Below are 24,438 nucleotides of genomic sequence, written 5' to 3'. Positions count from 1 at the left end.
ATTGTGAAGGAAACAGTCTCAAATGAAATTAATTGTATTTTTAAGTAAAATTAACTCAGCAGGCATAATAACATTGGTTAAATTAAATTGGCTTTTGTCAAGAAGGAGCTCTGAGTAAACTGATAAATAGTTTGAAGAAGCATGTTGGTATTGCTCCTGAAGCATTGTATTTCTTTTTGAAATATTATCTTGCCTTTTTATTAATTAGTGCATCAAACCAGGCATTTCTTCCAAACACAAATTTGAGGGTTTTCCCCTTTTGCTGGAAGTGCAAAGCAGCACATCAGTATCACAGGCTACATTAAAATTTTATCAGAGAGCTTTTTTTACAGAAATGCCAAAAAGCCCTTAATTTAAAATGCAAAACATACAAGATCTCAAAACACTGGAAAAAACCAAAAACCAAAAAAAAAAAAAAAGCAAAAAAAAATTTAAAAAAAAAAAACCAAAACACAGAAAGAGGACACTTTCATTGAAATATCTTCCTTAATTTTTTGACTGCTAGAAGATACTTCTGAGGTCTCTATTTTTTATGAATACCTCCAGGAAGTGATAGCACAACCCCTTCAGCACAGAGTTGGCAAAATGAACACTCCTCTCTCCATGATGACTGCAATTACACTTTTGGAAAATAGCCCAGGGTGCTCAACTGGACGTTGAGAACTGTATCCTCCACAAAGGGTTTTTTTCTTTTTTTTAAATTTTGTTTCCAAATTCTGCTCCTAGCACATGTATTATCCAGTAGAAAAATGTAAATAGCTGTTCCAGAGTAGCTCTCACTGTTAACAGCTATAGGTGTTTATCAAAAATCTCTATTTTATGCACATGATCTCTTCCTCAAAACCTTTAAGTTTATAAAATTGCATCAATAGCCTGTTTTTCTGATATTTACTGATAGATTAGATTAAGGGGGAGAGAAATAAAGCTTGCAGAGCACTCAATGTTGCATAAAATGGAAGCAAACTAGGTTTTGTTCATAAATGTTATTGGACTGAACTCTGTATAATTTGCACAGGTTCTTCTCATTTGGAAGAATTTGTGGCTGTGTGAACCAGCCTATCAATAAATGCTGAAGTTCCTTGATTTCTGGTGCATGGAATTAGCAGTTCTCCCCCAGTATTCAGAGAAGAAAATTGACTGCAAAACTTCTGTCCCAGAGGACAAGAGAGTTGTCACAGTACTCTGGAAAAGGGCCACGAGCGCTGCAATTGATCCTCAATAAAGCTGCAGCCTGGGACCATAGCAGGCTAATTCTGTACAGCAGTGCAAGTGTTGTTTATGGAGATTGGAGTTACCAAAAAAATAGCAACAGGAACATTTTATTTTTGTTCTAAACAGGCCACAGATTTCTGTAATCCTGATTTACACATCCCTTGGTTCATGTGTTCTGTTATGGATCACAAAGGGTGATTAATAAATATGAGCTGGTATGGGCAGTGCAACCTAAATTCTATGGGGTCTCCAGTTTCTATGAGTGGCTGCTTTCTGTCCCAAGAGAAATACAAAAGTTCTGTGATGTTCCTTAGAAATTCTCCTTGTACTTGGATGTCTGGTTGGTAATGCTGTACCTGAGCTCTGGGTGTGCAAACAGCTGCCAACCCTTCCTTTCTCCAGCCCCCCAAACTACATTTATAAAATGAAACTGTAAAAAACCCCACGTGAATCTGGAGTGGTTGTTTTAATACTTTCAATTCAATCATGCATTACAGAATATATTCACTTGGGTGCTTTTTAGATAATGATTCACACTGTTATAGAGAGCAATGTGTTATTCTAGTAATTGCAGGCAGAGGATGTACCTGAGCATTTAATTTAGAGCAAGTCCCTTCAATAGCTTTGCCTGAACAAGTCAAAAAACAATGCTGTGAGTATAACATGTAGCAAACTCAAATTATCCTTCAAAGGCGCTGTGTTTATATACTAGCCAAGTAAAAATTGTACCTCCCAATAATAATTTTTTTGCAACACATGCATTATTTGAAGTAACACAAACCCAGCAATTTTTTAAAAAAATAGTTTGAGGGTAATGAGTAACATTACATTGCTGTTGTACATAAACAGCAGATTTCATGCTAAATTTTTTATGTGAAAGCCGAGCAGGAGATTCTGGTTGTATGCATCAGAATTTTTTGAAAGTGATGTAATTTCACAGCTATGAATAAGAAAGGCTCAACTATTTTCATGTGGCATATCTTTGTTTATTCCACCAGCTGCAGAATAGTATTTTAACTTGTAAGGAAGTGCATGTAAGTGCTAAATTGGTTTCCTTATCTTTCTTAGGTGCCTGCTATATGAGCTCTTCTGGTACCTGAGGGCGAATGAATCACTCAATTCATCTGGATGAATCGAGATGCAGTTTTCACTCTGTTGCTTTTGAATTTTGTAATATTTTGTAATACTTGTAGCTGTTTGATAAATCCAGCTCTCTTGAACCATTGGAAGTGATGGTCATAAAGCTTAATGAGTGCTGCCTATGGGTGTAAGGAGGACAGCTATGACAAGTGCCTTTTCTTATATTCTGAAATACAATTTTACCTTGTGGATGCTTCCCTCACCCAGTGCAGATACACCTGTTGTTGAATAAAGGTTGAAAAACCATAAAACCATAAAGTAAACACCGTGGTTTTTTCCCTTTCCAAACCCTTTCTGAGAAATCACAGAATTACCCCTTGAGTTGCCAGTTCCACACTACCAAACCTCCCCTGAAAACTGGGAGATACTGAAGGGATCCGCGCCCTTCCCAGCCCGGGAAAGATGGGGTGACGTGACCGGGGTCCGCACTGTCCCCGCTGCATGGGACGGGGGTGGCACCCGGGGAGGGCGGTGAAGGGGAGCGGGAAGGGAGAGGGGAAGGAGGAGAGGGGAGAAGGAGAGGGGAGAAGGAAGAGAAGGGAGGACAAAGGAGAAGGAGGACAAGGAAGAAGAGGTGCGCTTGTGAGGCGCTCCCGCTCGGCTCCGCTCCGGCTGCTCCGCCCCGCTCCGGGCAGGTCGGGACGGCGGCCCCGGCTCCCGCATCCCTGCCTGGCTCCCGCAGCCCAGCCCCGGCTCCCGCAGCCCAGCCCCAGCTCCCTCATCCCGGCCCGGCTCCCCCATCCCTGCCCTGCTCCCAGCCGGCGAGAGGCGCTGCGGGAGCGCGGCCGCGGGGCGGGATCGGCAGCGGGAGAGGTGCAGGGGGACGAGGCGGAGGCAGCTCCGGCTGGGCTGGAGGCAACCCCGGAGCCCCGGGCTGCGGAAGGAGCCGTGCGGCGGGCGGGGAAGGGAGACAGGGTGGCCGTGGCAGGGCTGCACCCGCGGGGTCGCTGAGAGCCGGCTGTGGCCCGCCGGAGTGCGGGGCTGTCGGCGCTGGCTGCAGGTTCCGAGCCAGGAGCCGAGCCCGCGGCACAGGGACTCCACCTGCCAGCCCCGCTGCCGAGTTGGCAGCAGCAGCCCTCAGCGATGGTGCTGCTCGTACGTGACTTTCCTCTCCTGCGAGGTTCCCGGTGAGTCCTTCATTCATATTAGCAACTGGTTTGAGGGGGGTGTTTTTGTTTAGTTCTCTTTTTTTCCCTTTTCTTTACTCCGAGAGCAGAGCCCGAGGAGGGAGCCTGCGGCACGTACCGATGGGGACCCTCCCGCTGGGGCTGCGCTGGTCGGGCTCCTCCTGCGGGGACCGGGTACTTCGGTGCTAATAACCTGATAGGGCATGCCTGCATATTTGGTTGGGGTTTTATTTTTTAGCAATGCTTTCTACAATGTGAAAACCCCAGGAGGCAGGTCTTGCCGTCTGGGGTTGTTGTGCCGTGGGAGGGATGATCAGGAACGGGCACGCAGTTGTTCTCTGCGCCGCTGAGCAGGTGAGGGGCTCTGGGTGTCCAGGTGAAGATCGGCTCTTGCCGTGTGCTGCCTCTATTTTTCTTCCTTTAAAAAGTAAATTCACTTATTCTTAAATACAATAATGTATAACTTCAATTTTATTTTATGGCTATACAAAGAAAATAATAAATTGCAGAGGCTGAGAACCAGTTACACAGTAGTTTTGGATACTTGATAGCTACTGAATGCAGCTCCCACCACTCATTTCAGTATTCCAAGTGGGGAGTCACAGCAAGGGAACAGTAAGGGATACTGCACCGCAGAGTTAGTGATTTTTGGAAAGCCTTGGCAGGAAACATTTAATGTCACTTCCAGGGAAATAGCCCTTTCAGTGAATCTGAGATGATAGAGCAGGTGGGACAATTACTCCTGAAGTGCACAGGTGTTACTGTTTTGCTGTGTGCACTTCAGCTGGGAGATTTGTCCAAGGTGCAGCCCATTAAGCCTTTTAAAGACCCCTGCAGAAGAGATGCTTGGAGCATATGTTGTTTTTTGGTGTATCCAAAAGGAAGAAGTGTTTGGATTCTTGCCTAAAAAGGTTGGGGTGAGGAATGGCCTCCTTACTGAAGAAAAAAAGGGTTTAAGAACAGCCTGTGCTGGAAATTTGAACATCTTGGAACTAGGCAGGGAGGGAAGTTTTTTAAAATAAAAACATTCATTAGACTAATAAGTTCTTAGATGTTTTCATCACTAAAAAACTAAATCAGGGATGGTTTTTCTAAAGGCAGGTTTATTTCTAGCAAGACTTAGTATGGGAAAATATTATGGGCTCTATGTAGGGGAAGCCAGAACAAGTGATCGTAATGAGCCCTTATTGCCTTCATTAGGTATATAATCAGGAAAACTCCATCATCTCTGAGAGCACTCTCTCCATGCATTCTCTTTCCTTTGCTTCCCAACTTCCTGGATGTAAAAGGCCTCAATAATACTGACAGCAGCCCTGAGGAGAACTTGAGGGTGTTGGTGGATGATGACCTGGCCATGTGCCCTTGCATCCCACAAAGCCAAATGTGTCCTGGGCCCTATCAGCAGTGGGGGCAGCAGCTCCAGGGAGGGGATTTTGCCCCTCTGCTCTGGTGAGATCCCACCTGCAGTGCTGCATCCAGCTCTGGGGCCCCCAGCATGGAAAGAAAGTGAACCTGCTGGAGTTCAGAGGGGACCACAAAGATAATCAGGGGGCTGGATCACCTCTGATATAAGGGCAGGCTGAGAGGGCTGGGGTTGTTCAGCCTGGAGAAGGCTCTGGGGGGTCTTTGTAGCACACTTCAGTACCTAAAGGGGGCTACAGGAAAGCTGCAGGGGGACTTTTGACAAGAAAATACAATGATAGGGGTAATGCCTTTAATCTGAAGGAGGGTTGATTTAGATTGAATATTAGGAAGAAATTCTTTACCATAAACTTGGTGAGGTACTGGAGCAGATTGCCAGAGAAACTGTGAATGACCCATTCCTGGAAGTGTTGAAGGGTGGGTGGGGCTTTGAGTTACCTGATCCAGTGGGATCTGCCTCTGCCTGTGGCAGGTGGGATGGAACTGGATGAACTTTTAGGTCCCTTTCAACCCAAGCCATTCTGTGTTTCTGTGACATCAATGGTTAGACTTTCACTAGACATTTTTCTGTGTATCTTTAATATAAATTATTCCCCAAGTGCAATTAGATCCAGGGGTCTCCTTGTTTCTGTTTTCCATCTAAGCCATTACGGAAGGTGAGAGTTGCTATTCATAGATCTGAGTAAGCTTTGAGGAATGTGGTTTGTAAGGCTCAGGTGTGGGTACAATTCCCAGACACTATCAAGGTGTTTAAACATTGGAAGATATTTAACAAGATAACATTTCTGAGCAGCCTTCAGCACTATGTTTACCCTTAAGAAATAGTAGCATGTTTGACTTTTTTATGGTAGTTGAAATCTTAAGTTCTTTAGGGATGAAGAAATATTTAACCAAAATTCTATCTAAATTTTGGGTTGTAGATGTATTTTTTACAGTGGAAAGACAGTAGGCATGAAGGATCTTACTGAACAATTTCCAGTGTCATGGTGTAGTCACCCAGTTGTTTGCCTGTCTGCAAAACATGTCTGTATTACATAATGCTCAATTTCATATCTGGTGTAGTTAATCACCAGATATGAAATTTATCTCTCCTTATCAAGAGAGATAAATTTCATATCTGGTGATTAACTACCATCTCTTAGTGAGACATTTGCTCTTGTGGGCCGGAGGGAGGAGGGAATCTGTTTGCTAGAATGATGGCTGAAGACATCTGCAGTGCAGGACTGTGCTGTGACTGAGCACTGCTTCCAGAGTTTTATTGCCCTTTGCCTTCCCACATTTACTCTGCCTTATAATCAAACTGTTGGTAGCAGGGATGAGCACACTCGTGGGGCTCTTCCTCCAGAGCCTGGAAACACAGGAAAGCAGAATAGGCAAGCACAGTGGGAAGAATAGACCTTGAAGACCAGCATGGATTTTGTTCCAAGAGTGGTAGGTAGGGGGTAACTTTTGGTAGGCACAGGAAGCTCTTATGTGTGTATTTCTTTGAATTTCACAGTAATTTTTCTCAACTCTTTATATTGAAGGAATAGGTAAAAAAAATATATATATATACACTATATAACAATAAAGCTTCCTGCATTCTTTCTGTTCCAAACACCCTGGGTCTGCTGTTAAAAAAAAAAAAAAAATCTGTTTTAAACTCATGTCTCAGTCTGTCCTAGGTGTGACTGAGTGACTCTGTTTTGTGGGGCTTTCCATATGCTGGAGCACAGCTTCAGGGCAGAATCAATTGCTTGAGAACTGAATTTGTCTGTTTTTTTTTTTTTTTAATCTTTCTTTGCCTGCACTGAAATTTCTGTATTCAATTACTCTAATCTAGACCTTTTTATTTGCTTTGTAACTTTTCCCTTGGTATGCTTTTTGTATTGCTTAGGAACAGAAATGGAATCAGAAATGAAACAAAATTCCGTTGTGGTTTGAACTATATTCCACAAATGAGTATTAAGAGGAAGCTCCTTAAATAAGCATTTTATTTATTTTTGAAGGGTGTTGCTCTGCACCTTCACTTTACCATACCTCTAGAACACTTAAATTACCTGGGGCATCCCTCATTGTTGACATATAATTTTTTTTTTTTTTTTGGTGTGTGAGGGATTATCTTCCACCACAGCCTGTGCTTTTGAGGAGTGGTTGCATTCTGTGTGGGGCTGACTTGTGATCTGCATGCAGCTGGACACAATCGTGTCTCTGACCTGGGGCCCCAGGGATTTTTGGATCACTCTGCCACCTTTCACCCCACAAGCTGTGCCTGGCAGGCTCTGTAGGTAGCATCCACAGGTGGGAGACACATTTCACAGGATGGGGGTCTCCAAGATTTTATATAATTTATAAAATATATACCGAGGTGGAGACAATGTAGGAATTGTGAACAGCACCATTGTGTTCCCAGGGCTTGAACAGGAGTGGAGCTTGGAGGAGATGTTTGGGTTTGGGGTTTTTGGGTTTTTTTAATGTATATGATAAAAAACTTGCAAGTGTTACCTGAATAACATGGAAGCAAGTCTTTGACCATGGGAACATTGTTTCTAAGGGTTCTGCTATTGAATATCTGGGAAAAACTGGTGTTTGAGAGCAAACTATTTGTCACTTGGAGATGATATTTTTCGCTTGCTGTTGCTGCATGACAGCTGATGGGTTTTTGAGCAGTTTTATGTGCTTTGAATCTGAACTTGCCTCCCCACTTCTGCAGCCATTGCAGAGCTTGAGAGATGCTCAGTCTCAGGAAGAGTTCTACTTATTATTGGTTCTGAAACCTCATTCATTTTCCTGAATCTTTGCACAAAATCCCTGGTGAGTCAGAGAAGAGAAAAGTGGAGGAAATAAGGATGCAAATTCCCATTCTCACAACATGAAGAAAATAAGTAGGCTAATAATGCCAAGATTAACAGGTGTTTATACACACATGCAATTTTGGAAGGCCTCAGTTAAATAAATGTTCAATTAAATAAAGATATGTTCTAGGAATTAGCACCCATTCACTGTAGGCATTAGTGCAGCAATGGCACCACTGCATCATGGAGTGTGTTAACACCAACAGCCAGGAACATGAGATTTGTGTGGGAAATGGAGAGTCTTAATCCTGTCTAAAGTCATCCAGAAGACAGAAATATGAAGCAAGTGAGTGTTCTTGAAGCCTGTAGGTTTGAAATATATTAGAGTTTTGCACTGAAGATTAATAGTAAAAAAAATACAACAAAAACCAATGTTGTTTTGCAGAAACCACTTTTCCTTACAGTGTTTTCTAAACTAGCTCTTTTTTCTGTAATGTTTTTCACAGTTGCCAACTCTAAAAGAGCTTCCTTGACTCTAGTCATGCTCTGGAGTATAAGTGCAAGTATATTTGTCTCTCAAGGAGCAGTTCTATTCCTTCATTCTACAGATGCATTTTAAACCTTTTAAATATTTTAAAATTCAGATGCTACAGTAGTGAAAATGTCTATTAGCTGTTGGCATCTTTATCCAGGTTAGAGCTCTCTTTATTGTTGCTATTAATGTGAAGTTTTAGAGGAGAAAAAATGAGTTTTTAATGGGAATGTAGTTCTCAACTCTGTCTAGCTTTGAAACCCCCACTGTCAGAACAATATGGATGAGTAGGAAGCAGTTAGGAGGAGAACAGCGATTAATGCACTCAAGAATAACGATTTATTAGGTAAGACTGAGAATGAATAAGGGAGAAGGTTGTACCTCCTGGGTATTTTGTCTCTGTTGGGGAATGATGGCAGCAAAGAAAGGTGGAGAAGTTTGAGAAAGCTGTGCAAACACAAGTGTCACCTGGCTGGTGAGGGAAAGTGAGGAGTGCCCTGGAAGAGGGGTGGGAATTGTGTGTTTGTAAACCCTGTGCTGCCTTTAGGGAGTGCTTGTTTGGCTTTGGCTTTCCTAGATGAAGATGCAGCACCTGAATGGAGTTTATTCATTTAACCAGGCATTCTCCCCTCATCTGGCCTGTCAGCATTGGGCACTAGAAATAATATTTCTTTGGATTTCCTCTTATTCCTGAATCTGCTTCAGCAGGGTTTGTTTTGGTCAAGACTGTGAGAATCTATAACTAATTTATTTAAATGATAACATCCATGATGAAGTACAATTCCCTCTTGATCAAGTTTTTTCTTATGAACCTTTTTTGAGACAACCTCCAACTTTGCAGGAATTTGCTGTTTGCCATGAACTCACTTTAAACCATGACCTTGCCAGTGACATTTCACTTTTATTGTGGAAGAGAGCAGGAACACATCAACATGATTTGTGGTAGGCTAATTTCAAAGTGCACATTCTCAATTAAGTGTCTAAATAATTAATGTTAGAGTCCTTGTATTTGAACTGAAATGATGAACTCACTTCTGATTAATTTTGTGAAAACATTTTCATATTAGTTTGCCACACCATGTTTCCAAATGTGAAAAGACTGTGTCTGGGAGCAAAAGCAGTTAAGAATTCAGAATCAGGCTTGGTGAGGTCTTGGACCATTGACCTATAAAAATTTTCCCTCTGAGCAATGCAGTGTGTCTTCTGTGCCATTCCTGTGCCTGCTGAGATCATGGAAGTTCTGGATTTCAGTCATTGAGCCTCTGCACTCATTCACATATTGGTTTCTGATGGGATTGATCTGAGCCAGTTCTGTTACTAAAGCAGAATAATTTCATTAAATTAATTTTAAACATACTGTAAACTGATTCAGAAGGTCACTGTGTCTGCAGTGGGCCACCTTACAATGCATAGCAACATCACAAATAATGCTTTTTTCTTCTGACCTTTCTCCATGAAAAAGTAATGTTTAACAGCAATAACTGTTTCTGAACTTTAAATAAGTGGAATATCATATTTGGTTTGATACCAAAAGCAGCCACCAGACAGCATGTCATGGATGATTGCAGGTTTGTTTGGGGTGAGTCAGTGTGTATCCCCAGCACATGAACAGCTGATCTCAACTATGAAAACCCCATGAGTTCAGCAAAAATGAGAGCACTTTAATTGCACAAGGGGATTATGGTGGAATAGTTAATTTTACATGCTGTGTGTAGCACATGTGGTTTTGATTGCCCAAGGCTCAAAAAGCTAAAAGTACTCCAAGTCTTTTTTGATACTCTTGTCTTCTGATTTGATGCAATTCTGCTGATTCTCCATGGCAGCAGACCACACATCATGTATAAACTTGCACTTTTTTCAAACTGAGTTTGGTTTTGGCATTCTCAACAATCCCCTTTTGAAATTCTGACTTTTATTAACAGGGAGGGAATGAGAGCAGGTTGAAGGTTTTCACTGTGACATTCAAGGAACAGAGGAATGGCAAGAGGGATAGAATAATGTATCATCATGTGGCAGCCTCACACAGCCAGGAATGCAAGATTTTTGTTATTTAATCAGTAATTCTCATAACAAAATATCTAGTTCCAAGACTAAACAGGAGGGCAGTGACAATTAGCAACCTGTGTTTGTGGTTTAGGAAGAGTGTCTTTGCTCCCAGTGGGTTTCTGTTGAGTTTTGAAGGACCTTGTATAACTGATCAGTTTGTGGTTCATTTTAAAAGCATAGACAGAAACTTGCTCTTTTGAAAGAGTACCTAAAAATAGCAGTAGAAAGTACCTCTAACATGGAAATGTATTCCCTGTGGTTTGATATATTTTGTTTACCCGTGCCTATGGATAGAGCAAAAACAGGCCAACTGCGCAGCAATCTAAAAATTAGATTCTTTCAATTGGTCATTCACAAGTCAAGCAAATGTTTTTGGATTAGCCAAATGTAATTACTTTTTATACTATAAAATGTCTACATCCATAAATTAAGAGACTCTGACCATAGTATTACATTATCACAGAACTGTTGCTATTTACAAGATCCCATTGCATTGACCCACCCAGCTTATTAAATCTTCATCTCCAGTTAATACCTGAGGGAATCTGAGGATATTGATTTGATAAATACACAGTATGGTACAGCACAATTTTGGCTTTCCATCTGTGGGTTTTGTGCCCTGCAGTATACAATCCTCAGCAGCAGAGGTTGACTTCTCCCATTGTGTTTTTGAGCTCTGGCATAAAATAAAATGTCAATAGAAGGTCAGCATAGTCATGATGGTGTCCTAATGAAATGCTGTGTGGTACTTGAGATGTTTTGGATTATTTAGATAGAAATATAAATTCTACAAATTGTGCTTTTTGGATGAAAACGTGCCCAGTGATCCCACCAGAGGAAGAGTATGCCTTAATCTGCTCAGGGGCTGTGCTGGTGTTGCTGCAGTGCCCTGGCTACCTGAGACCTTTTGGTTTTTCTCCAACAGCTGTAACACAACCTTGCATTAAAATGTTGGGTTTGAGGGAAACTGAAAATGGAGCTGCAGCCAACTGAACAAAATAATGACAATTCAGTTTCTTCAGCAGAGATGATCGGTTTATATTACAGGTTGGATTCTGTATTTAAAGCAGTTCAAACTGGGACCTTTTTTCTCATTGTCAGGCAATTTTTCTCAATTGTCAGGCAATTCTGTCTGACACAATGGGTAGGGAGAGTCCTTTTAGTGTCCTTCCAGACATGAATTTAAATGGTTCATTCCCTCACACATGGACATATATGTGGGAACCCCTGCACATCTAGAAATCTGCTGGAGGCTGGAAGCAGAACTGGAGGCTGGTAGTTCTCAATCTTTAATGAAAACCCAAAACTGAGATGTGCATTTTCACAGGGACAGATTTTAATGTCAACCTTGACAATCAAATTAGGCTTTCCTAGGTTTGTGGCGGTTCTGCATTGGAAAAACATCTAAACTGGATTGGCTTGAGTAGTCTAGACTGAGTGTGAACAGAATGATTGCTGCAGTCACAATGGCTGAAACACGAAGGAAATAATAGCTTTGAGCTCCAGCAAAACCAGATAGTTTTTCACAGGTCTAATTATTTCACCCTCAGAGTCCCTTTTCCAACCCCTGGCACAATTGCTCTTCAATCTTTTATTCCCGTGGAGCACTAAAGACAGAATGACTTTGCCACTGACTACTGTTACACCTTCCCCACATTAAATAACTTTAATTATTTATGTGCCTCAAGTAGGGTGAGGGTGAGAGAAGCTGTGACAAAACGGAAAAAAAAAAAAAAGGGAGAGAAGTCATCCAAGTGGAAAACAGCAAAATAGTGTTTAAGGCTCACAACCATTAACTGTGATACATTTCATGACCTGTGCTAGTGCAGTTTTTCTTGCTTTCTGACACCAAAACATAAGAGCATTTACATTATGCCAGAAAGTACAGATAGAATGGAGCAAATACCAAGGAATACTTTCTTTTTCCTTCCCACAACTGTCCATAAATCAAAACCTAAATGAAACCAGTGCCCCTGTGCTTCCTTAGTTAAATTTGTGCCTGGACTGTTGCAAGTAATAGATCTGATAGTCCAAAAATCAAAGCTTTTTAAATTCTGTGAAACCTCCCAAACTGAGATGTCTCTGTTCTGATACCCCAGGATATTGGTCTTAGCTTTCAGTGCCTTGTTCTCTCAATCTACAGTTTAATTAACTTTTGCACCATTTCCAGTATTGGTTTAGATGAGAAAGTCATCAAAGGAATTGTTTTGGTGTGTAGTGTTCCTTCTGCTAACTAAGCAAGTAGTCTCAACTGTCCCAGAAGTTTGAATTTCTTTGTTTAAGGGATGACAAAGATGGTTATAGAAGCCTTGCAAGAATCTCCCTTCTGTTAAGAGTGAGAACAGATGGAATTGACTCTTTTGGACGCATTGTAAGTGGCATAACCAGCAATTCTTATAGATCAAGTTGCCCAATACCTTGAGCACATAGTATAATTTTTTGTTTGTATTTATTTTATTTTGTGCTTATGGTTGGTTTTTGTTTAATTTTTGAGGTTTTTTTCTCCACATTCTTCCAAAATTTCCTGAATTTGACCATTGGGAAGTTTGTTTTCATGTACTTGGTAGTTTTTGCAAGACTTACTGAACTTGTATGAGCTATGCCTTCCTCCACAAGCTTAAAATATGGTTTTAACCAGAAAAATTTTAACAACATCTGCAAAAAAATGTTCCCTGACAGAAAATGTTTCCTATCCTTTTAAGTCTGAAGTCCCTGTCCTAAGACTTGTGTATGAATTTGTGAAAATGGAAATTGTGTACACCTATGACAAAGTAAAGCAATTCATTTATTCATTCATTAAACCCCTGTTTTTCCTTGGCATAACCTCTTGGACCAGGAGATGGGGTTCTCCCTGTGCTGGCTGCAAGCAGAAGCAGAGAGAAGTTGAGAGATTTGCTGTGTTTTACACATATTTCATCTTTGTACCAGCCTGCTGCTCCTCTTAGAGGTTTATCCCTCTCCATATTTTTCCATGGCTCTAGGAGTTCTCATGAGCAGAGGTGAACTGATAATTTGCATGACAAAATATCACAGAACAAAAGCATTCAAGAAACTTCCCAAGAATTTGGAGGTTTTATAATAACATTCATGAAAATTACTTGTATAGATGGAACTTTTATTTTAGAAATCTCTGTAATACATTACTGAGGAGACACAATCCAACTGAAGAGTTGGAGAGAGCCAAATAATGCTAAATTTGCCTTTAAATGCCTTTAAATTAATTGTAGTGAGCTTTGTCTGCTACAGCAGAAGAATATATGAAAAGGTGATGAAAATTTCAGAGCTCAATAAAAAAATTATGTCAGAGTAGGTAAATTGGTGCATGGATTTTGAGACTGGTTTCATGGGATATTATATATGTGAGCACATATAAAATGAAGTATCATGTATCCCCCAGAATTTTGTTGAATCTGACAGTCTAAATCCTCCATACCCAATTCTGTGGCAGCAGGAAAATGAGAAGTCTGAGTAATCTGTGTCAAAGTGGCCAGCTAATCTTCCTTCTGCAGGCTGGAGGGAATGTTCCAGTATCTAAAAGCATTCATATACTTCATATTCAATCATATCTTCCCTTTGTCTCCTCAGCAGACCATGAGTAATCTTCAGTTTGTAACAGTACTTAGTACATCTAGGGGCAATGAATTCATTTATTAAACCAATTTTAGTCCACACCTAGAGACCTGGAAATCTAATTGTGCCTCTCCTTTTGCCTTTGTGGGTAGGACATCCCTGTTCCCAAACATTTGGACTGTGTATAAGTAATTAAGCTTTTTATTTTTTTTTTTTTATTTAAACAGAATAATTTTTGAGTGTCCTGGCTTACTCACTTCACAAACAATTGAGGAGAACATCCCACATGTGAGATCATCTCAGTGATTAGACAGAGCCAGCCTATCCTTTATCTGCCAAGAATCCCAGGGAGATTCTAGTCTGGGAAATCAGATTTTGTTCACATGTGGGCAAGATATCCTTGGCCCACACCATCTCCAAACCTCTTGTTTCTCTTCCTCTCATGTGCAGACTTGTGTCCCTCACTGTGTCATGGGAACACCTCTGCCCTGGGCTGTGGACTGGATGCTTCCCATGCACTTGGGGTTATTTGGAAGGGTTGGATCTGCACAGGGAGACTGAATTGGGCTCCCTGGTGGGCTACAAACCAGGAGAGGTGTTCAGTGTGGTGCTGCAAAGCAGATTTTATCTTCCTCTTACCTCATCTGGCAGATGTGTGGTGACCTGACCAGATGTGTTTGTTCACAAATGGGGAAAAGCACTTGGGCTGCTGTGAGGGAAACTGGACAATAAAGGAGCTTAAGGTGGGGTGAATCTTATGGATGAGATTTGGCAGCTCTGCATCTCTGATGGTAAATTCCTCTTGAGAAAGGAAGAACGGAATATTGAGAAATGAGTTCATTTTTATAGTGTGTTTATCAGTTTGCCGAGTCTATTGACTAACATTACCAGAACATATCAAAGTTGATAATGTCTAGGTTGGAAAATCTAATGATCTAAAGGTTGATCCTTTCTGTAGAAAAACACAGTTCAACCTACAACCCCTTTCCCTCCCTATGCACCAAAACAAAGTGCTCAAGCTGTAGTTTGATTCAAGGAAAGCTTAAAATTTTTTTGTTGTTGTTAATGGAGAGGTGCTCCCTGCTTGAGCACCACGCATTTCCTTGTGGCAGGACACCCTCCTGAGGATGCTCTGTGCAAGCAGTCCAGCATGCTGTGCTCTCTCTGTGAGTGCTGCAGTCCATGCTGTGCTTGACCTATGGCACTGCAGAGTTGTGCCATCAAAAAGGCAGCTAAACAGTGCTGTGTTCAACCAGAAGGTTCTTCCATCTCCCATCCTGAATTGTTTTGTAATGTACAATTCAAAAGATTTTCTCTTTTTAAGAGAAAATTCTTAGTACTTCTCTTTTTAAGAGGCTGTGCAGTAATGCTGCAGGTGATTTATAAATATAAGAGATGAAGGAGTGGAGAGAGAGACTGAGAATCTGAATACGTCTGTTAAAACATGGCTTGAAGTTTCTAGGACTCATTATTTAAGAGAAGTAACTGCCCTTTCTAAGGGTGATCTATTATTTCAGAAATGTCTTGCAGTTTTCTCAGTAACAGATTAAATATTACAGATTAATCTTTTCTTCAGATGTTATTTTCAACAAGTATTTAACACTGAACTACCCCTACAGAGAGATTACAGGTTGATGAAGGGATCAGGTTGGCCTTTCTTGTTTAGGGTTTGGTCTGAGGTTTTGAGGTAAATTTGAAGCAGTTGAGAAACTTCAATGATCTCTTTCCAAGTGCAATCTCCTAACACTGGGGGAGGGTATTTTATTCTTTTAATGTGCTTTTAATACCCTGAGGTGTGTTCTTTACAAGGCTGTGCTTCTCATTCAGTAAATAATGTGTGGCAAAGACAAAGCTACATTAGTTGTGTTTAACTTGTTGTATTTTCAGTTTGTAATGTAGGCTTTTCCTGGATGTTACTGCTTCTCCTTGTGCATTATACAGCCCTAATAACATTCTCTCTGACTTCAACGTTTGTTTCATTTTTGCGTCTTTTTTAAATCCTACCTAAGAAAAAGCTTATAGAAATATATATCTTGTAGTGTCTTCTAAGAAGATGCTGTCTCACAGCTGGAAAGGACATTTAGCTTCTATGACAGACTTCCTCAGTGTCCCTTACTAATCTTCTGTATGGGAATTATTATGTTTAAAATAGTGCTGATACTTGTAAATGAATGTTGTAGACAAGAGTTTCAGATTTCCAGTTGATTTTAGATGCTCTGATCAATAGGAATATGGAAATATAATCTTATTACTTGTAACTGGTTTTCCAGTTTATCAGTTTTTCTGTTCACAATCACTTTTTGTTAAACACAGTCATTGCTCTACAGTTCTGCACTGGTGTGCATATATTAAAAATATGTAAAAGATAAATATGGAGGGTTCCCCCTTAAAAAAATAGGCTTTGTGACTTTTTGGAGGGAGAAATATTTGGAAGGGAGGAAGAGGATGAGTGAAGGATTTCTGTTCCCTATAACCAGGTGAAGAATTTTGTACTTCAGGACACGACACACGAACTGCTGTGTATCCATGAGTTTCTTGAAAATAATATTGGATAATAGATACTCCATATACTTGAAAAATCAGGCTGTTTGTAAATGGAGCGTCAGATATCAAGATATTTTGATTACCAAAGTGTTTCCCTTCCTGTCCTGCTTTTAAGTTACAGGATTTTAGTTTTCTAAATAAAAATAAATATATCAAAATTGTTATGTAAAGATCCGGTTTTATACACATGGATACATGTGTACAAGTAAGATATAAAACCTCCAATAATGAGACATGGGCTTTGTGCTGAATGGTGGAACTTCGAAGAAATTTTGGGCAGCTGCCTTGCCATTATCTTTCCTGATTGTTGAATGGAACAGAAATCCTGTGGAAAATGAGATTTGTGGTTTTGTATTTTAAAAATCTTTTCATACTGCCAAGTGAGCTGAGTAAAAATTGAAATATTTTTAAGATGTTGAACAGCTGAAAGCCTGAGGTAGCAGCAAAAGCTGTAACTTACAGGTTTGGTTTTGTTTCCTGAAGAATTCCAGGAATATCATTCACAAGAAAGGAGCAATTGCTTAGGGGCATTGCGCACACACACACACACAAGCTTAATCGCTGAGAGTTGGAATATCACTGATTTTCACAAGTGGTAAAGGTAAGAGTTGCTATAGACTATTCACTTAGGATGGTCAGAAAGTGTTTTTGTTAAGATGTCTTTTTTGTTTGTGGTTATTTACTCTGGTTTCTGGAAACATTCCTTTAGGGACTTTAAGTTAAAGAGGAAAAGTGTTTTTGGACTTGCTGGTTTGCAGCAATCATAGAGGAAAGACTAAAGAAGTAGATAGAGTCAAAACTATGGACTTTTAAAACTGGGGAGGCTTATTCTTCAGTCATAAAATAACAGATTTCTAATCCTGACAGGTTCTTCCCCTTCAGTCTCCGAGGGGACCCACATGCTTGTCTGTCCCCAAAATCTTCTTGTAGGAGCACAGGGCAGTATCCACTGGGGAGTGGTGTTCCAAAAGCAGCAGACTGGAAAGATCACTTATCTATTACAGAATAAATCACAAAAAAATCAGGTTTTTTCTCTCTTATAGTCATGTCTATTTATCATGTAAGGAGGCTTTTTTTTCCCAGAGTATCTTGGTAATCTGGCCCTGAGAAGGTGCATTTAGGAATCTTTTTGAGAGGAATCCCTGCTAGGCTGAGAGCATGAGCTGTGTGCAGCAGAAAGCTGGTACACTGACTGTGAAAATAACAAAACCTACCCCAAATCTCTGCTCTGAGTGAGTCAGTGATTGAACAGATAAATCTTATTAACCTTTCAATAGTCCCAAGCTAAAATTTGTGTCCTTATCACTCCTATGCACTCCCTGAAGGCAACTATTAAACCATAGCTGCTGCGCATGATATGTGAGGAGAAATGCTCAGCTGTGGAACATGGGTATCTAGCACTGGATCACTGGAAAAAATGCAGCCCTATTCACACTGAAAATTATTAACCAGGCTTCCATAATTATATCTTTACCACTTAAAACCAGTACTGGTAAATGAGGAAATCGGTTTTACAGTCAAGTTGTGATGGGATGGCTGCTGTGGGGTAGCAAAAGGCAGCACCAGTGGCAAGAGAGACCACTATCAGCAGCTCCTGACTGTGTCCCAGCCATCCTGGAGGTGTTCTTTCCAGGTGAGGACATGGGACCACCATCCCTTCTGGGCTGGCAGACTTTGGTTGCCTTCTCTGTGCACACTGACCATCTCAGAGAACTTGTTCTGTTCTGCAAGATTTTTCATAGGTTTTCTACTGTAAGCATCTATCCACTGTGCTTTCTGTCTCAAACCTTGATGACTGAGCACTTTGACCCTCACATAATGACAAATTTTGATATAATTTCAAGTGGCACAAGCTGTCAGTATTGCAAATGCAATTAAAAGGCTGAAACAATTATTATGCAGATGGCTGCAGTAAATCTTGGCCAAAAGGAGGTATAAAAATGCTGCAGAAAGGTCAAGTTGTGATTAATACCCTGTGAATGCAGCTTTGTGCAATCTTTCTCCTGAATAATTTCTGTTTTCCCATTTCACCTAAAAGCTGGTGACCCAGTAGTAGTTGCCTGTGCCCAACACCTGTTCTGCAAATTTGGACAAGTAACCCTAGGATGGACAGACAGTCTGGAAGTTCAGTTCCAGGTTCTTGAACTCTTTTGCTTCTGGTGCCACTGGAATTTCACACCTAGCTGAAAGATGTGTATGGTGTGTATGGTATGGCAACAAAGGGAACGTATAGTAAAGAAACATGATTAAAGGTCTGTGCTGGAGTAGGAGCTGCTTCTTGACAGCTTCTGTATTTTCCTGCTGTTTGCACAGCACCTAGTACTATTATTATATTATGGAATTGCCTTGGCAGATCAGCCAGAAGAGTAAATGAGAAAGCTTCTGATCCTTTCCTTAGAGTTATCAAAACCAATCATGTTATTGTGTATTAGACATTATTTGTTTGAAAAATTCAGATTGCTGGCAAAGACTGGTCAAGGCCTCAGGTCTCATAAGGCATTTCTGCAATGGACATCTGGCCTCTCCTGTCATGTTCTCTAAAGTGATCTTTAGCAGTTGCCCCCAGTTCCTCCTGGCTTGGAGCACTTCCCACACAGTGATCCCTGGTGCATCTCTGACCTTCACTCCTCCAGCCCTGACCCTGGCTGCTGCTCTACCTACCCTAGCCTTGGAAACCGTGCTGCCAAAGAGTTGTGGTTGCTTTTTGTGCAAAGTAGACAGAAGCCACACAGTCTGTTCAGCACTGGCAGCTTCAGCTGCATGGCTTTGCCTCAGGGGACACCCATCTGAGGCACTGGATGGGCTGCACTGCATGGGCAGAGCTTCAAAATGGCAATCAAAGCCATCCCAGATGTTCCTCTGGTTTGAATAACAGTGTTCTCAGAGGAATCTGCCTCTTTGTTATACAGTGAGTGAAAAAGGATGCTGAGCTGTGCCTGCTGCTGGCAGACAGTCCATGCAGGCTGTTGCTGAAAGGGCTCTGTGGGTTCATTGGGTCCTAAAGAGATCGAGCAGCAGAGCCCAGCTCCTCTCTCATTGATCCAACTCTGCTCCTCAGCCATGAACCACACATGGCTGCTCCCCACAGAGCATCTCCTGCTACTTTGGGCTGGTCTGGATGGACATTTTATTGCAAATCTCACCTTGGGAAGCTGAAAGAAACTCCATATTGTCCACTACCTCCTGTGCCCAGCTGGAAGGGATCCCCATGGCTCTGCCAGCTGATGCACAACCCAGACTTCAGACAGACAGCAGTGTCACCTGTGAGAATACATCTTCTAGCTAGGTTTTTGTGGGGCTTTTTCCTGCCTGCCGCAAGAATTTTGGAAAAAATTCTATTCTTATATATGCAGACTTTCTGGCCACGTTCATTTTGAGGCAGATACTCTGGAGGAACACACTGATGCATTTCATGGAAGATTTAACAGACCTGTTACCTTTATTTGTGCTTTTTGGAGAAAAACATTGTAGCATTGTATTTAATGTAAAACAAATCAAGGCAACAGTCCAAGCTCATCCCATTCTCTGATTAGGCTGTTTATATCCTCTGGTGGGTGTCTGGACAAGTGTCCTTGTGAGCAGCCCATTTTATGCTGGAAATGAGAGGTAGGACACGTTTGCTCACATGCTTTGCATGCCTGTGTTTGAGGCAGTTGTGTTTCAACCCCATCACAGTCAGTGGAGGGAAATGGATGCTCCCAGACAGGGGCTCCTCTGACCTTTGTGAAATGTTTATATGAAGAAAGATGAGGTGAGTCATGCCCTGGAAATGCCCACTTCTCTCTGCTGCTTATAGAGAGGGACTGGAATGATTAGGTCAGAAGAAATTGGAGAAATCATGGAATAGAGTCATGGTTTGAATTAGAAGGGACCTTTAATAATTACCTAGTCCAAAATCCCCAAACCATCCTGATCTCCACCTCTACCCTGCACAGGTGAATCTCCTAAGGACTTTTCACACCTCTGCAGAGAGAACTGATATACTGTATGATGGGATACCTTTGGGATGTGTGGAGATCAAACTCAGATATTTTCATTAAAATGCAAATCTAGTATCCCTGTTAAATCAAATAGAAAGTCACTGTCAAGTATAATGTAAAATGAGTGTTACTACACCACCCTGTTGTGGCAGAAAGGCAAATGAGCACTTGGCATCAAACAGGCTGAAATAATGGAGAATAGAGTTTTTCACCTCCTACAGACACATTCCACATGCACCTTTCCTCATTCACACACCAGCTCTGTGTTACCTTCTCCCCAAGCCCAGTGTGGGTTTCACTGGTTTGGTGGATGCTTTCCCAAATGTCTCCTCTAGTAGATTCTGCTTCTCTCCTCTCTGACTCTGCAGCAGTTCCTCAGCAATCTTCCTGCAGCTCTCTTGCAGAGCTCAGAGAGAATTTCATTTTGGTTTGTTCACGAAAAAAGCAAAATCAATAAAAGATTTCTTTTCTTTCAAATGGACTAAAGCTCAGATGAGTCATGAGTTTTTCTGCAAAATGAAATGTTTACTGAAGTGAAGGCACTTCCTTTGGAATACTCTTAGTTCAGCAAATTAATGAAAATATTTGAATTTGAAGATACAAATAGATTTCTATTGTGCGTTTGAAGAACCATCATCCATTTCTGTGCAGCATATCTGCTGCTGGTTTTTGGTGAGCAAATTCTGCTGGGGGAAAAAAAATCAAGTAAACCTGTTGATATTTCAGTCAATCACTTGCTGCAGTTAAAAGAAACAAATACTTTTATGAGGGAGTCTTGTTAAGAAATGAAAATAGTGCACTTGTTCTACCATGCATTTTCTATTTCATGTCAGATGAAGCTGCCTGTAACAGTGCTGCAGTAGAGACCACTGCCCCAGGGATCTCACAGCACCTGGTGGTGGCTGCAGCCTCAAATCCCAGTGAAGAGGAGACAGGGAACTTAAGGATGGTGAATAAAGTTTGTAACCAGATCTGTAATGGACATGAGAGGGGCTTGTGTGAGCTGCTCCATTCCTGTGATCCTGGTGTCAAATGCAGTCATGTCATAGCACAATATGTATCAATTTAACTTCCCCTGAACTGTGTTGCTGTTGTAAAGAAACACTGGTAGTCAGAAAGAAGATTTAGGAACCTTGCTGGCATTGTACTTGCTTTCATTTTCTACATGACTTCAACGCCAACAAGTTTTTTCCTGCTCCCAAAACACCATGTGTATTATAATGTGGGGAAAGGGTGCTACAGATTTTTAGAAGTAAAAAACTGATACATTTTCTTGTCTTAGTTAAATTTCATAATGATGAATCTTGGTTAAATTCATAATTTACGCATTAAGCAAAATGTGTAAAGTGAAGATTAGAACTTTTTTTACAATTGTGTATAAATCCATTCTATTCTAGACCTCAGTTTACTGCTTCTCTTTCCATTTCATCACAGAAATTACAAAGATGCAGGGATTAACTTACACGTATTAAGGTAAAGTTCAGTACTGAATGAATTGCTGCCTCACACACTGTGACTAAGTAATAAGACTGAGATGACTCAAGCCCTAACTCATATTTTCATGGCTGATTTAACATTGCACAGATGCTATTTGCTTAACAATAGCAGAAGTATTTTCCCTTCATTCATTCTTTGATGCAGATCTGTTTGGTTTCTTTGATTTGGCAAACTGACGCACTGAATTTTCTTTCCGTTCTTGCCCTGGGAAGTGTCTTCTTTTCTGGCTGAATACTCAGACAGGAAGGTAAACCATATTTACCCAATCATGAGCAAAACAAAAGAAAAAGGTTCCCACCCTATTGTGTCATTCTTCCCACTCCTTGCCTCCTGTTTGTAAATAAATTATTTTAAACATGATGGATTCCCCTGTGTAGCAGACATCTTTTATGAAAAATCCTTTCCTTAGGATTTTTCCTCCTAAGAAGCTGAGAGGCCTCAGGAACAAAATGTAAACATTGATTATCTGCTGCTGTGGAATGCAAAAGGTGCATCTGTGATTGGCCCATGTTGGTTGTTTCTAATTAATTGCCAATCACAGTCAGCTGGCTCAGACAGAGAGTCCGGGCCACAAGCTTTTGTTATCATTCTTTCTTTTTCTGTTCTTAGCTAGCCTTCTGATGAAATCCTTTCTTCTATTCTTTTATTATAGTTTTAATATAATATATATCATTAAATAATAAATCAAGCCTCCTGAAACATGGAGTCAAATCCTTGTCTCTTTCCTCAGCCTGAGACCCCTGTGAACACTGTCACCCCCCTGAATCTTCTCTTAATATAGAAAATATTCTTAGATATTTGTTTATTCCAAAGCATTTCTGAAGGAGTTAAATTCTTTCATTGCTTTGTGAGATCTCTAGGGAGCATGAGCTTATGTTCCCCAACAAACTGCCTGATGTTCTCTCTATCTGTGGTTTGTTCTGCACTTGATCCCCTGCTTAAATGGCTGCTGCATTTTCCCCAGTTTGAAAAATCAGCCAAACTTGTGGGGTGGCAGCCAGCAGTGTCTCCAGTGAGCTTTCTCTGGGCACTGCTGTTCTCTGTTCCTGGGGGTTGTAGCCTGACTGTGCAGTTACATGAGCCTAAATTTCTACAGCAGAGAAACAGAAAATGTAATTTTTTTAAAATGGTTTTTTTTTGTGCTACTTAATGCTTTCTATCAAGGCTGAAAAACAATCAGGGTGAGACATGTAGAAGGAGAATGTTTAATGAATGGTCAGGTTGTCAGTGCTTAGCTTAGTCCTAGCTCTCTTATTTGCACAGTCAGGCAAGCTAATTTACTGCTTTTTTACACAGCAAGGTCTGCTCCCTAGACTTAATGAGCTTTAACTTTATTGCTTTAGTCTTTAAACACTCATGATTTTGGTTTGGAAATATTATTACAGTAATTGTAGAAATTAGATATAGCTCGCAGGCATTGCCTGTGGTTGCAGAGATCTGCACTCCTGTAGGGAGGGACACAACAGCTCTGCCAAGACATTTCCAGACAGCTGGAATTGTGCCCAACCTGAAAAATGAACTGCTTCTGAATCCATTGGGTTTGTTTGATTAACAAATCTGAGTTTTTCTAATTACTCTGAAGTCAAACACTCTCATACTGCTCTGGTTAGAAAGCAGCAGACATAAGGAATCATATTTTCAGCCTCTCTCTCAGCCTGTGTTCTTTCCAGTGCACTTGATACCAATTTGTGCTTTAAATGACTCTTCAAACAGTGCTGCTGTCACTTGGACATGATTCTTTCTTTATTGCAATACATGACTTCCAGCTCTTACTCTAAAGGTCTTTGAGGATTGCTCTTAGCCAAAGAACCTGCTCACTATTTACATTGTAATACTGACCAGAGCTCTCACTCAGTCCAATCCATGTGCAATTAACCAAGATCACATTCAACAAGTGTGGCTTGGTTTTCCTGCCACTTGACTTTGGTGTCTTGACTGGCTCTATCTCACCTTACAAATTGGTAGATTTTGTGCAGCAAGCATTTCCTGGTCCTTCAACACCTGCTGACACTTGGTTTGCTCACCTGGGCGTGTGCCCTCTGCAAACACATTGCTGGGAAGTGAAGCTGGTTTTTCTTGCTCCTATTCATGGCATTCTGCAAGCAGCATGCCTAAGTGAGAGCAGGAGAAACCAAGCTGGACACTACAGTTTCAGCATGGTAAGCTTTGCATTTGTGCCTTTTTATGTCTTCCTGCCATTTTATTAGAATTAATGTGGGCAGCCTTCCCCTCCTTCCTCCATCATTGGCTTACATATGGCTGTGGGCCCCAGAAAGGAGAAAAACAGCTGTGGATGTGGACCATGCTTTGATAGCTACCTACTGATGCCACCTTAGTTTTGAGTTTTACTTCAGACCCCCATGTGAATGAAGTCAGTTTACAGAGGATTTATGTGTTTTAAGCAGCACCTGTATGATATGTGCCTCTTTTCATTTGAGTGTAGAAGCTGTGTGCGCTGGGTTTAGATTCACCATGCTGTGATCCACAGTGCCAGCACTGAGCTGGGAGGTGGAACCTGTGGCTTCCTGAAGCACAGGGAAGAGTCAGTAATGCCACTAATCCTGTTCCTATGGAGTTTCCAGCTAGGCTGTTGT

The 24,438-nt window shown here is 41.1% G+C and overlaps 1 protein-coding gene across 5 annotated transcripts in view; it reads left to right on the top strand.

The window, feature by feature from the left end:
- Positions 1 to 2,897: 2,897 nt before the first annotated feature.
- Positions 2,898 to 24,438, top strand: part of SYTL5 (synaptotagmin like 5) — an 82,007-nt gene continuing 60,466 nt past the window's right edge. For 4 of the 5 annotated variants that reach the window (XM_064706771.1, XM_064706765.1, XM_064706754.1 and 1 more), the window contains exon 1: positions 2,898 to 3,479. The gene's annotated coding sequence lies outside the window, so the exon portion shown is untranslated. Of the gene's footprint in view, positions 3,480 to 6,292; positions 6,337 to 24,438 lie in introns of those variants that run through there. The other variant, XM_064706746.1, reaches the window with a different exon arrangement.

The sequence above is a fragment of the Zonotrichia leucophrys genome, chromosome 1 (assembly GCF_028769735.1).
Source record: "Zonotrichia leucophrys gambelii isolate GWCS_2022_RI chromosome 1, RI_Zleu_2.0, whole genome shotgun sequence".
Classification (NCBI taxonomy): domain Eukaryota; kingdom Metazoa; phylum Chordata; class Aves; order Passeriformes; family Passerellidae; genus Zonotrichia; species Zonotrichia leucophrys.
This window is presented reverse-complemented; position numbering and strand designations above follow the sequence as displayed.